Genomic DNA, 8728 nt, shown 5'->3' with positions numbered 1-8728 from the left:
GCGGGAGTACGACGGTAAAACCGCCAAAGTCCCGGATGCTAACCCTCGAGCGGTTGGCGTGTGAAAAGACCCGCCCACCGTAGATCTTGGGCGGGCCAAATCTAACGGCTGGCGGGATCTATAATACGGCGGATCGTTAATGACGGGGCCCGCGGCATTAATTCATTTGTTTATTGATATGGCGGGGGTTATACATTAGCAAAGTGGGTCTTTTGGGTTTACACTGCGCTGGTTAAATGAATAGTTTAATGTTTTAACATGACATTTAAACATTCAAACTTTGGAACGGTGAGTGCGGGGGGGGGGAACATAAATGGTTATCAGTTCAACCGGGTGTTGATTGATTCCAGGGGGAAAATAACAGGAGGGTTAAATGCAAGTCCCAGATGGATTTGACATTTTCCCAGATTCTAGAACATATGGCTATAGTGCCAAAGGGGGGATATTTATTATTTTTTGGGATTTTATGTAACTTTTGTAGTAAATGGGGGTGGGGAATAGTTAGGGAGCTATATAATACAATTAGAAGTTAATATGACTTTATGAGGTGGAAGAAGAGCAGAAGGCTAAGTTTCAACAGTAAAACTTAGATATAGGGCAGATGAAAGTGAAAAGTGTTTTTAGACAAGAAATGTGGCTTCTTTTCATTTAAGAAAGCCAACATTTACCTTGATGTTTCACAAAAATGAAGCAAGACTAGGACTTGTTGGGCAGATCCCAAGATCCTTTAAGGGGGATGTTAGTAAGATATTTTTAGGGGAAGTGAAGGAGAGTTAGACATGCTTTAAGCATTCTGCCATCACACACTGCTTTGCCACCTTTGCCACTGATGAGCTGAGCTTTCCTTGTCAAAGCCAAAACTGAAGATGATCTTGTTTCTGCAACCCCAGGCTACCTACCCAGCCTAATACACCTAGCATTTTTTGTTACTTCCGGAAGGGTGCACTTAGACTTGCAAACCCTGATTTCTTTTTCTTTTAAACTGCTTTTCTATCTGAAAACTAGCCTTATTTCTTCCAAGGGCCCAGATTAAGTTGTTGGGCTCTTTCATTCTCTACCTAGCTACTGCTCTGCCAAGCTTAAGCTGTTTGGACAGATACATTCTCTATATTCTAAAGTAAGCAATTTAAACCTAGGGAAACCAAGCTTAGACTGTTTGGCTTTCCTTTAACTGAGAAATTTTCAAAAATGGAACTTTTGCAGCATGAAAAGATGAACATTTTTGGCACTTCCACTGTCAGTCATGAAATATGAAACCTGTTGCAATAGGAGGCTAACACTGGCTTTACTTGGGGATGACTTTTCCTTGTGAAAAGCCAAGAACAGCAGGTCAGACTGCCTTAATCTTCAATTATTTGTTGTGTTCTAAAATGTTTCCCTTTGCTGGCCGCTTTATTGTATGTATATGGCAGCATACATGAGGAACTTAGGGCCTTCACTTCAGGCTTCAACTACAACAAGCTGCTATCCAAACAAAAACTAAAATCCTACCTACCTACCCTAATCAGCACCTGCTTGCTAGTTAGGTGAAATGAAACAACCAGTGCAACCATTTAAGCACTTGTAGAAGGAACCAAACTGTCTCACTGACCATTGGTGAGATTAGAGACCTTGTTTGGTCATGTGCCCCCATGATCCAAATTGTGACATATAAAGGCCACTGTTGGAATACTTGATCCTCATAGAGAATACATGTTACAAATTTTGAGTTTAGAAAGGCCTGCATATAATCTGCTACAGGATCAACAAAAGCATCATGTGGGATGGTTCTATCCGAGCTTTCTTGGTTTGATGGAACAGCTGTATCCTCTGTAAGTCAGAAGGCAGTACAATTTTCCCATGAGTTGGAGAAGGAAACCTTTGAAAAAATTTCTTAGGATCATGAAAATCATATGACCGGATTTGGGAATGCAAAAGTTCAATCTCATTTTCATGTTCCTCCACAACTAAATCAAGAAGACACATCTTGATTTGGGGCTGTTGTATTGCATTGATCTTAATCAACAACAGTCTGACAAAATTTTCATCAAGCTCATATTTTGATAACAACTTTCTGAATTCATTTGTAGCTTGTTTAACTTCATCTTCCACATACCCGGTCATCCTATCTGACTATTACCAGTGTGAAATGGGATTACTTGGCTGTGAAACTGCTCAAAACTTTGAAAATTTTCTTCCAGGTCCGCTCCACCAGTGGAGTCTTGTTTGTGAAGATGATGTGGAGTCGCCAGATGGATGATTCAACTTTGGAGTGTCTGATCTCTGTCCATCATCACAGATCAGAACTAAACTTTTGTTTTAGTGTTTCTGAAGGAAAGATGAGCTTCTCCAGAAACTAGAAAGAAACTTTTGGTCTGGTTCTCCCTCAGTGGAGCTTTCCAACTAGATTTATGAGATTATCTGAGGATGTTCCCTAGCGGAGTCGCCATTATGTTATCGCTCAGGTTGTCCTTAAGCTCCAGAAAGGATACGACCGAGGTAACCACAAACCAACTTTGGACTACAGGTTCTAGCCCACCTGCAGTCAGAGAGGGCTCCCTCTTTCTGATTTAGCTTTGTTGATGATGATTTTAGGCTAGCTATTGAGTTCAGGGGTTTTTTTTGTGTTTTGGTGGGAAGATTGATGTTCACAGGTAAAGAGGCAAGGCATATGGTGGTAAATTTCAAACCATTGGGCATGGAGTCATGGAGTAAGACTACTGGTCTGCTTTCTTAATCACAAAAAGATGAGGAGCAAGGTAGCTGTTCATGAAACAATTTTGCAAGTTTAAAAGATGAATAAGGGCTAAGGAATGAGAGGCAGCAAAGAATCTCTCAAACAGGTTAGCAGGAAGAAGATGAATAAACTCTATCTGGGAGCAGCTAAGAATTCCTAGATGACAGTCATTCATATGTGAAATAGATCAAACATGAGCCATAACAGAATTCATATTTATGTCTAGATCAAGAAGAAAAACATTAAGAAGCCACAGAACCTGGGCATAGAGTGCAGCAAAGCAAATTCTATACCAATCCTTTGTTATGTGACTTGAGCATATATGAAAATGAAATAACAGAGGTAGGGAACACTTATTGTATCACATTGCAGCACAAGAATTCCTCATTTAACTCTTCAGAAACATTAATGACACATCAACCGTCCATTCTCCAAGCTTGTATGCAGTCTTTGATTATAGAAAAATATCAGAAATACAGTGTGAGTCTTTCCTGGATACATTAGTCGACCAACCCTTTTAACAATGCAAGGGGAGGTATATATACAAAAATTGGATGCAAAAAATATCTAAATGAGAAGTTAATAGTTCATAACTTCTTTACCAACTCCTAAGGAGCGGTTGATGAGAAAGTAAATGCTGAAATAAATACAAATGTAACAGCTGTTCTTTTCTGCCAGGAAATATTGACTTTTGATTTCATTTGAGTCGGTTGGGGCCGTGCTCTAAAAATCCGCGCTTTTTGGGGCTTGCTGTCCCAGCGCACTGCTTTGTGACCGCTCCCACCTGTTCTGCATGCTCCTTGACTGCTTTGATCGGTGCTTTCGTGCTTTATCCTGTGCTTGCTGCTGACCTGTAGCTGACCAAGATTTTGAAATAAACAAAAAGGGGCCATTACTGAAATTTACCTAGGCAAAACGGCCAGCATTGCCTGCCACCAATCCTGAGGAGGTAACTGATGCTGTTGTATTTTGATAAGTGTCTCATCGGCCTCTGTATACTTGTAATAGTTGGGCGGCATTTCAAACAAGTGGCTGACTTCATGCTCCATGTAAAATAAACCTTCCAGCTTATCATAAAGAGTCTATCCTGCGGGCGGCCCTGCTTCTGTTGTAGAACTTGATGCAGCAGTGAGCTGATTTGTGACGTAATTATTGATTCTGGTTGTATATTGGTCACGTGTCAACAATTTTCCAGCACCGGTGAGTAGGCTGGGCAATCCCCTAGTCTGTAGTGCTGCGAGTTTTAATTCAAAATTGTCTACATCCCTTTGTATCTCCCGACATCTTGCCTCTAAGGTTTGCACAAAGCTTCTCAGTGTGAGCACCCTCTTTACTGTTAATATGGCCTCTGTTCGATTCATGATATGCAGCGCTGCCAGCTCTTCCTTGGTCTGATGATTTAGAAAATTGATCATTCTATTGGCCTACTTGGGCATGTTTCCCAATGCTGCCTTGGCTCTCTGAGTTTCAATTTGAGCACGGCCAAGTAGTTCTACCTGTTCATACATTGCCTGGATTGACCTCCATTGGCTGGTAATTGTTTGATTAATTTTGGCCCACAGGATTTTCTTTATCTCAGCCTGGCTCTTGTCCAATGCCAGCTCTTTCTCCAATGTTTTAACTTTCTCCTTCAGGGCCTTAATTTCCCTTGATTGCTCAGCTACTGTCATTTTGGACTTGTCATATTTTTCTTCCAACTTGGCCAGCTTTTCTTTGGCCTCTTTTATTTCTGTTGCTTGTAGCTTTAGCTCATTGATAGCTCTTGTCAATTTATCCACACTCATGCTAGACTCAAGAACTGTTGTTGTTGCCATTGTAGCTTCTCTAGATGTTGTTGTGGCTGGAATAATTGGAGAGGTCACTGCTACTTGTGATGGAGGAACAACAATAGTAGGTTTTGTTTGAGGTGGTTGGGAGGTTGACTCTCCCTGCTTTCCTTGGAGTGCTTTCTCCAATTCCCCTTCCAAATCAATTACTCTTTGGTTTAATTTCAACATCAAATCCAATTGATCATTAGCTTCTTTCTCTTTCTGCAGTTCTCCTGTTTGAGGATGCTCAGTAGGAAGCAACCTCAATCTCTTCTTCAATGCAGCGATGTCATCATCCTTCTTCTTCATGAGGGTCTTCACACCGTTAGGATCCTTAGGATCATGTCCTAAGTCGACAATAATCTCCTCCAATGTTTTAATTCTATTGTCTTTGGTTGTGGAGGACAGTCTTTCAAAATCCAGCTGAGTGTTAGTATTCTTCAATGACTCCTTCAACTCATGGGCCAATGTGGCCTTCTCTGCAAGGGTAACATAGAGCATTTCTGTTGTCTGCTTATGTAGCTCTATTTTTTCCATGGGGTGAATGTCCTTGGCCAGGACCTCTAGCATTGTCTTAACAAAATCTGCAGCTGACTAAGTCTGCTGAACCTTGGGCTTGAAGTGGCTAAGAATCATCTTTTCTTGTTTGATATCAAATGCTGCCATCAATCTTTCTTGCTTGGCAGGTGTTGCTTTTAGGAATTGATCATAAAGTTGCACTCTTAGCAGCTCATTCTGAGCTTTGATTTCTTTGAAGCTGGCTTTAACGCTAGCTGGTTTCTTGCCTCGTTGTGTGGAGGAAGAGACCTCCATGCCATGTTGTTTGTCTTACTCTTGCTGAAAAGAGCTAGTGGGTGTATGCTGGCTTGCTTCCCTTCTCGGGCTTTCTATGACCTCTTCACTGACCTCCTCCTCAATTGGAGAGTCCCCTCTTTGCCTCTTTGACTCAGGCTGCTGTGTAGACCCACTAGCAGGTGTGGAGTCTTCCCGGTCTCGTTTCCTGCCTCTTTCTTCATTTACCGGAGTTTGCAGAGGTGGCACTTGGACTGTCTCTGTTTGCTGTGGAGGGGCTTGCATTTGAGTTTCTTCCACTGAGGTGACCGGTTGTTCAGTGACTGTTTGCTCTGTCTCCATTGGCTCTTTCCCTTTGGTTGTACCTGTTGCTGATGTAGATGCTCCTCGGGCAGCTCGTAAAGGTGCAGCTATAGATGTGCCCTCTTCAATTTGGTCAGGAATCCAAGTCAAGAGTCTTTTCGAGATCCTTAGCAGTTTGCTCCAAAAGTTCCTCTTGAGTAAATTCTTCAACTAAAGTCCCATGTGCCCATGCATCTTGATTGGCATATTGTTCAATGTGTGGGTATTTGCAATGGTCATAGGGTGTCAATCTATATTTGACCCTTCTGGCATTAATAAAACCAAGCGGGTCATAAGGGACCCACCAGAAACTCCTCTTCAACTTAAGTTGATCCTTCAATATTAGGTCAGCATCTTGCCAACCATCCTTCTTGTTCATGATGAAGGGGCCTAGGCGGTCTTTAAATTTTAGCTGAGCCTTCTTCTTAGTGCTGTGGAAATGAGTTAAATCTGAATTTATAAGCTGCCTGTAGTACTCCAAGGCAAACAGCCTCATTGGCACATATCTCGGGAGCCTGTAAGGACAAAGCTCACAGCCATAGATTCTAAACACGGTGTGGTCCTGATATAGATACCAATCACCTACTTTGTAGCTCTTAGAAAGCTGTAATAACTTTTGCATCTCATAGGTTATTCTGGGAGGGGGAGTTTTCATTAATAGGCAGGAGACTGGATACACAAACTGGTCAATGAACTCACAGTATGAGTAAGGGGAATGCTAGACTTGATGGAAAACAGCTGACCAGAAGACAACAGATCTTCTTTCTCCCTTTGAATCTAACTTTTTGATGGGACACTGGAAGATTTCAGATTGATAATACATGAGCAGGTGATAAATGTATGAAGAATATTTGAAAACTCCCTACCTATCTAGGTTAAGGAGCTGGTCATGGATTTTATTTGCTATAAACCTGGCATAATCATACTTGACAGCAGGAGGCTGTCCTTGGCTAAATGAAGACAATATAACCAACACTGTTTCATCCACATGCTCACTTGTTGTGAAACCCAACACATAAGATATCATGTCTATAAGTAATTGGCCCACCTCATTAAAATGGTCGTATGGCAATGGAGGTGGCTCCTTAGGTTGGCAATCTGCCCTCATAAATGTCTTAACAATTTTTTCAAACTTGGGGCTAGGGAGCCAAGAGGCTTCTTCCAGTAATTTGTTCATGGAAAAGGGCAACAATATCTGAGCCTTCTTAAAGTTCAAAATCTGGTTGATGGAGTCAGCAGTGATGTAGAAGAGTATGCTCCCAGATGGAGACTTAACAGCTCTCTGGTTTGGCTCATAATTCGTAGCACAGAGGTGAATGACCTCAGGAAAAATATTGACAGAAGGGAGGAAATATTGTGGCAAATTGGACTCCCATATGCCATACATGTCAGTTTTGTTTATGAAACTGTTTCTCAGCTGGCAATATGTATGCAAATGATTTCTGTTTCCAACCAAGTCTTCAATTAGGTAGTTTGTATCAGCCAAGGGCATTGTTTTAAGTTCTTTACTTGGTGGATTTATGGGGGTGACGTTCAGAGCAGATGGAGTGGCCATTATGCAACTTTTGAATGATTGAGCTGAAACTTGCCTCTCTTAGTGAATTCTCTGCAGCTAGAGACTGTGAGGGACGAGGCAAAGGGGCCAAGGACAATTATAACTTCATTGAACGGGTTTGAACAGCAGAATCGAGTAGAACAGGGCAATGCAGAGATGCTGCGGGATTTTTCCTGGGAGTCAAACTCTAAATGGGACTAGCCAGTGGAAATGTAAATGGGCACGAGGCTTCTAAGGCTTTTTCTGAAGTAAAGGTCTTGCAGAGGTTTTGTATGAAGGTTTAAGTGAGGCAGAGCTGCCAATTGGAGAAAATTACAGGCTTACAATATGTGCAGTGGACAAAATGAAAGAACAAGAGCGAAAAAGGGCAAGACGTGACAAATACCTGGTACAAACAGCGCCGAGAGTGGACGAGCTGGTGCGGAGGTAGGCTATGGAGCCGAATTTGCAGGCCGCGGCAGCTCAACTGGACTCTTTAGCTTTGGAAACAAGGAAATGAATGAAACAGGGAACCGGAGCTTTTCAAATGAGCCACTAGAAGTAAAATATAATGGTCGTCCATGCTCTTTTAAGCAAAAATTGACATTTGGGCGCTTTTGGCGCTTTTCCAGGATGACGTCAGCGTGATGTCATCGACGGGTCCCAGGGTACGGATGGATGACGTGCCAGCTGACGAGGTGGTGACATGGCAGTGACACAATGGCAGGGCGCGGGCAAACAAGAGATGAGGTGGCAGCGACGTGGCATAGCGGCAAAGGCAAGGAGGGTGACGTCATAGGCAGACGTGGTAGCTGACGTCACAGGGGGGAGGGCAGTAAGTGGTTTTGGGTGCACCGCTTTGGTGCCTGGGTAGTTTGGGAGGAGGGGGCTCCGCCACAGCTCGGAGGGCGATGCGTGGCGGGAGTACGACAGCAAAATTGCCGAAGTCCCGGACGCTAACCCTCGGGCGGTTGGCGTGTGAAAAGACCCGCCCACCGTAGATCTTGGGCGGGCCAAATCTAACGGCTGGCGGGATCTATAATACGGCGGATCGTTAATGACGGGGCCCACGACATTAATTCATTTGTTTATTGATATGGCGGGGGTTATACATTAGCAAAGTGGGTCTTTTGGGTTTACATGGCGCGGGTTAAATGAATAGTTTAATGTTTTAACATGACATTTAAACATTCAAACTTTGGAACGGTGAGTGTGGGGGAGGGAAACAGAAATGGTTATCAGTTCAACCGGGTGTTGATTGATTCCAGGGAGAAAATAAGAGGAGGGTTAAATGCAAGTCCCAGATGGATTTGACATTTTCCTAGATTCTAGAACAGATGGCTATAGTCCCAAACGGGGGATATTTATTATTTTTTGGGATTTTATGTAACTTTTGTAGTAAATGGTGGTGGGGAATAGTTAGGGAGCTATATAATACAATTAGAAGTTAATATGACTTTATGAGGTGGAAGAAGAGCAGAAGGCTAAGTTTCAACAGTAAAACTTAGATATAGGGCAGACGAAAGTGAAAAGTTT

Source organism: Pinus tabuliformis, chromosome 2_2 (genome assembly GCF_031772625.1).
Source record: "Pinus tabuliformis cultivar Carrire ecotype Pingquan chromosome 2_2, CPIR1, whole genome shotgun sequence".
NCBI lineage: Eukaryota > Viridiplantae > Streptophyta > Pinopsida > Pinales > Pinaceae > Pinus > Pinus tabuliformis.
This window is presented reverse-complemented; position numbering follows the sequence as displayed.